The sequence below is a fragment of the Saccopteryx leptura genome, chromosome 3, assembly GCF_036850995.1.
Source record: "Saccopteryx leptura isolate mSacLep1 chromosome 3, mSacLep1_pri_phased_curated, whole genome shotgun sequence".
Taxonomy (NCBI): Eukaryota; Metazoa; Chordata; class Mammalia; order Chiroptera; family Emballonuridae; genus Saccopteryx; species Saccopteryx leptura.
In genome coordinates, this window is record NC_089505.1 from 168,812,134 (window position 1) to 168,817,927 (window position 5,794).

Here is a 5,794-nt window from a genome sequence, read left to right on the forward strand (position 1 = left end):
ATACCCCCAAAACTCAGAAACATTGATACGTAAAGACACATGCAGCCTCATGTTCATTGCAGCATTGTTCACAGTGGCCAAGACATGGAAACAACCAAAATGTCCTTCAATAGATGACTGGATAAAGAAGATGTGGCACATATACACTATGGAATACTACTCAGCCATAAGAAATGATGACATTGGATCATTTACAGCAAAATGGTGGGATCTTGATAACATGATACGAAGCGAAATAAGTAAATCAGAAAAAAACAGGAACTGCATTATTCCATTTGTAGGTGGGACATAAAAACAAGACTAAGAGACATTGATAAGAGTGTGGTGGTTATGGGGGGAAGGGGGGAGGGGGGAGGGGAATGGGGAGGGGGAGGGGCACAAAGAAAACTAGATAGAAGGTGACGGAGGACAATCTGACTTAGGGTGATGGGTATGTAACATAATTGATTGACAAGATAACCTGGACATGTTTTCTTTGAACATATGTACCCTGATTTATTGATGTCACCCTAGTAAAATTAATAACAAACAAACAAAAAAACAAAAAGGAAAATACATCCACAGTCAGCTCTTGCAAGCCAGCAGAGCAGTCGTTGGTGCCCCTGAGGCAAGAAAGCAAGTCCAGACAAAAGATGATGGTAGTCTAAATTTTATTCTTTGAACACACAGCTGGAGCTAACCCACATTCTATGCATGTCAGTTATCAAAATTTCCTCCCTCTACCACAAACACAACTGTCATACCAAATATCACCAAGATTTTCGACTATTATGACATATAAGGGTGAGGGATGTGGCTCTCTTGCCCTATCCATCCACAGTCTTACCTCCAATACTGAGTAAGCAAAGACATATGTCCTCCACCGCTAGTTCATCTTCCCAGAGCCATGACTGTGAACATGCTCAGATATTCTGGCATAACATTTTTCCCCAGCTGTTCCAAGATGGGGCAGCCCAGAAAGTTACTGAAAAGGCCCAGCTTGGGTTTGCAGCCTCCTGTGATTTGCATGAAGAGTCACAAGAATCAGAATATAGTTACAGTCTACAACTATAGGTTACTAAAAAAAAGCCTTTACAAGCGGGTCAGTGGGGTGAAAACCTTGGCTTTGGCTGGCTGGCTCAGAACTGAAGTAGAGAGGGAGAAGAGGGATGGAGTGAGGGCTCCTATTCCAGCATGCGCTCACCCAAGTTACTAGGTACCTAAGGCTTGCATCCTCATTCCCCGAAACCTGGGCTTTAGCTATTTCTCCAAGGCTCTTTTTCCTTCTTCTTTCCCTTCTACTCAGGTTTCTGGAGCAGAATAACAGCTTGTGTATGCCTGAAGTGCTGCCCTGGGTGCTGCTATTTAAATAGCTCTGCTTCTAAGTACAACAGGTGTTGCTCACCATCCAGCTCCCACATTTTAACTGTTAGTCTTTTTCTCCAAAGGGTCATATGAATTTTTTATTTAAAGAACTTTCCGGCCTCGAAAATAATTCCTTTCTTTCTTTCCCTTCTTTCCTCCCTCTTACTTTCCTTTCTCTCTTCATATAAAGCCACAGGCTGAAGTCTTCCTCAGCAGCCACATCCATCAGTCCTGCTGGTTCTGTAATTTTCTGACCCTTGAGCTTGCTATGCTGACTCCTAAGCTCCCTTCTCCTGGCTTTGTCCATTGGACAAACCTCCCAAACAGGAGCTAGGGACTCCCAACAGGTTCAGTCATATCTGTGTCCCTGTTAAAGTTCTTATATAACCCAAGCCACCAGACACTAGACTAGTCAAAGAAGGGTGACAAAGATAGATATGGTAGGCAGATGAGGAAGAAAATGCCACAAAAAAACTAAACTCCATCAAATGTTAACATTCCCTCTTGGGACAGAATAGAAGTATAAAGCTGAGTAACATTAAAATTTTATGTTTTAGAAATTTGTTTTTATTTCTAAATTCACAGAAACCACTAACCAAATAGAAGACCAGAAGGCAAAAGAGGCTATATCTCTGTACTTTTTAGAGGGGCTAAATTATAATATTTGTGCCTGTGCAGGCACAAATTCTAAGTAACAGATTAAGAGAACAACTTCGTATACTGTACAGCTAAGTAAGGGCATTTTAAAAAAAGATGATAGCTCATCACCATAATTTAATGAAATAAAGAGTATTTTAACATTAAATATTTTGATGGATTTAGTGTGATGAAAACTTACTACACTGTCCTTTTCATCTAACAAAGGACTAATGAAAATTACTGTCCACTTAACAGTATTTGAGAAGCCAAATCTCAGTGTATCTCACACCATCTGAGAAAGAGACTGTATTTGGTAGGTAGCCCCACTGGATCTATATAAAGAAAAGAAGTCTCAGAAAGTTAAACAATTTGTTCAGTCACATAGCTAATAACAGTGAGATAAAATGCAGACTCAAGATACAACTTTTCCCATGAAAAAAAGGGATGAGAGTAACAATAGATTTTTCCCAGCCCCAATATTGAATACATTTTACTAGGCCTATTCTTCCTCCTGTATAATTTTCTGCCTATTAGGCAATTTTCTTATTATGTTTTTGATTTCACAAGGTCGCCTACTACTTTGCAAAGAGATTCTAGAATATACTATGTCAACCTTATAAATTAGTAACTTCCTTTATTACAAATCAATCTCAGCAATTTGGGGATCATAAACCCATTCCATGAGGCCTCTGAGATACTGCTTGGAAGTAAAGAATGGGTTGTGGTGTTTTTAGACTTAAAGACCCTGATTTTCCAACCCTGGAACCCAGAGACAATGAACACACTGACAAGGACTAACAAGGCTGTGAGGAAGCTCCGGCCAGGCTGTGACCCACTGGGATGGACCCTCCACCTGCCCATCTGATGGGTCTCCAGCAGGTCTGCTCAGCCAGGTGATGCTGGTAGGGCCTGTGTGACTTTGCACGGTGTGTCACTACACCCTCAGCCAGGCTGCAAATGGGAGAGATTTGGATGAAATGATCTTGAGGGCTTCTTCTAGGTTGTCAATGACAATCACAGGACATTTTCTGCTGCTAAATGTAGGAATCTTTAAGCTACCCACAATCTGGGAACCAAGAAAGATTTCTCTTCATTGTTATTTCCTCCCTGTCCTCCATTTTCACCAACTCTCAACAAGACAAATACTGAGCCAGCCAAAGCGATGTCATTTTTTTTTCTCAATGCTTCCACTCTGAGATGTGAGGGGAAAATCTTACAGGTACACATGAAAAGAACAGATATGACCACAGGTATAAGTGAAGATAGTCTAACCAGAAAGCTTTAACGCCTGTCAGCTGAAGAACCTGAAGTTCTGAGTCTGACATGTTGCAGGGCTGAAAGGAATGGTAATTGGTACTCCTGTTTTTCTCCTTCCCCTCTCTTTCGACAGAATCCACACCAACCTTCTTATAATCTTCCTCAAGGACAGCCTTGCCCTCACAGGCTTACGAAAACTCTCCTTCCTCCATGCACTTGCCATGTACCACGAAGTTACATGCTTGGCATACGTCAGGCCATACTGTGGTCCAGGCGAGCCCAGACCTCAGCAGTACTTACATGGTTGCTCAGCATGCACATAGTTTATTGTACTTTGGCCAGGTCTCCACCAGGTACCATAATAGGAGGCTGGTAATTAATGCCAACTTTGAAGCCAGGGGGGCACCAATCCACAAACTGGATAGTACACTTGATCTTGATGGTGGCAATAGCAGCATTGACATCCTTGGAGACCACATCACCATGATACAACAGGCAGGAGCAAGCCATGGTGGGGTCATATTTCACCATCTGGCTAACTCCAAGCTTGTGTTGTGATCTCTGCTACAGGAAGCTGTTCTTGGTAAGCTTTCTCAGCAGAGATGATGGGGCATCTGTGGCCAAAGGGAAGTGAATGTAGGGTTAGGGCACCAGGTTGGTCTGGAATTTGGTCAGATCAAGATTCAGGGTACCATGAAATCTGAGGGAAGCTGTGATGGGGGATATAATTTGGCTAATAAAGTTGTTAAGATTAGTGTAGGTTGGACACTCAATACAGGGTTGGGCAAAAGTAGATTTACAGTTGTGAGTACACAAAACAGAGTTTATTCTTGTTTATCATTTATTAATTATTGTATTATTTTCCATATGAACAACTGTCAACCTACTGTAACCCCACCCTGTATTGAGGTTTCTACAACAGATGCCCTCGTTGTCTCAACCATGGAAACCTGAGGGGCTGCCTAAACAGAGAACTCTAGCTTAGGCTTCTTGCCATAATTGACAAAGAAATGTTCCATCAGCAGGGAGGTCCCTCCAAAGATGTAGAAAACCAGGAACCCCTGAAGACTTGTGCACTGGTCGACCAGTTTCTTAATTCGGTCCAAGACACGGTCAATGATCCCCTTGCCAATGGTGCAGTGTCCACAGGCACAGTTATCGGCAGTATTTTCCTTGCCTGTGACAACTGCTCTGGGCGGAAGAGCTAGCAGCAGTGCCAGTGTGAACTTCATCGATGTCTGCAGGTTCCAGGTCTACAGACACTGCCCTGGGCAACGCTTGCCAGTGCCTGTCTTACTGAAAAAAGTGTTGAAGGAATCATCTCCCTGCCAAAGGTCGTGTCACCGGGCATCTGGCCATCGGCCTGGATGCCATGTTCCAGTCAGCAGCGCTCCCAGCAGGGTTTACCAATCTGGACACCAGCCTGGCCAACATGGATGGAGATGCACTCACATGTGACTATGGGTTAGTAGGCTCAGGCAACAAGAGTAGACACTGGGTTCTGATTACTGTCCCCAACAAGCTAAGAGTGGAGGTGAGTAATGCACTCAAAGCTGTTTCACTTTGAGGAGTTCTCATGCATGGCTGAAATGTAATTCACATTGCTCGATAGAGCACAGTATCCTAAAGCAAGCACTAAGTGGTAACATTATCATAGATCTATATCTACTGCCTGATCGCCTCCATTCATTTAGAAGTGTAACTTCAGTCCAAACCCTGAAAATGTCCCCAGAGGGGACGTGTTTCACACTAAATTGGTTAGCTACTGTTACCACATGCCTTAGCCCTCTTCCTCATCTTGTGTCTGAAGAGCTCGGGTCTTGAGGTGGCTGTCAATCAGGAGACCACCAATGTTCCCAGCGGGAGTGAACTCTGGATGCTCCCAAAGCTCCCAGTCCTAGCCCTGAACAAGGCAGAGGGGAGGGGAAGGGCCTACCCAAACCAGCTAGGCTGGGGTTTAGGATCTCACTAGTGCCCCCCAATAGTTATAACGTCTTGGCCTCTTTGTCTCTACAGAAGAAGCCAATAGGTGGCAGATGCTGTTCATTCCATCTCCTCCTTCCTCTTTCCCCTACCTCCTGCTCGCAAGCATGTGTGTGGATTGGAGGGTAGGGCCCGCCAAGCTTATGACCCACACATCACCAGGAGTATTGGAGTGCTGACCAGTGCCATGAGAGGGGACCTGAAGCATAAGGAAGAGCAGAATTACTTTTCACTATATACCCTTTTGTACAGTTTGAATGCTATACCAAGAGCACAAAACTCTTATTCAATAAAATAGTTTTAAAAAACAGAATTTAAATCATTTTTAAAATCATCCCACAAGAACCTACTTTTATTTTCTGTTTGGACAATTCAGTGCTTCCCAGCCCTTAGATAAATCTTTTTTCTTGTTTTTCTTTTTTCTTTAAATGTGTATCAGACAGCATTGCCAAGTTTCTGGTCAAAATTGTTCTTTCTGTACCCACTGAAAGTCACTTTTGGTGGTCTGCCTTATAGCCACTGAGCATGTCAAGGAGAAGAGAGCTAGGAGAGTTGGAAAGAGGGCAGGACT

The 5,794-nt window shown here is 43.3% G+C and overlaps 1 pseudogene; it reads right to left on the minus strand.

Moving 5' to 3' along the window:
- Positions 1-3,161: 3,161 nt before the first annotated feature.
- On the minus strand, positions 3,162-4,684 carry LOC136398356 (tubulin alpha-1B chain pseudogene; annotated as a pseudogene).
- Between the last annotated feature and the right edge of the window lie 1,110 nt (positions 4,685-5,794).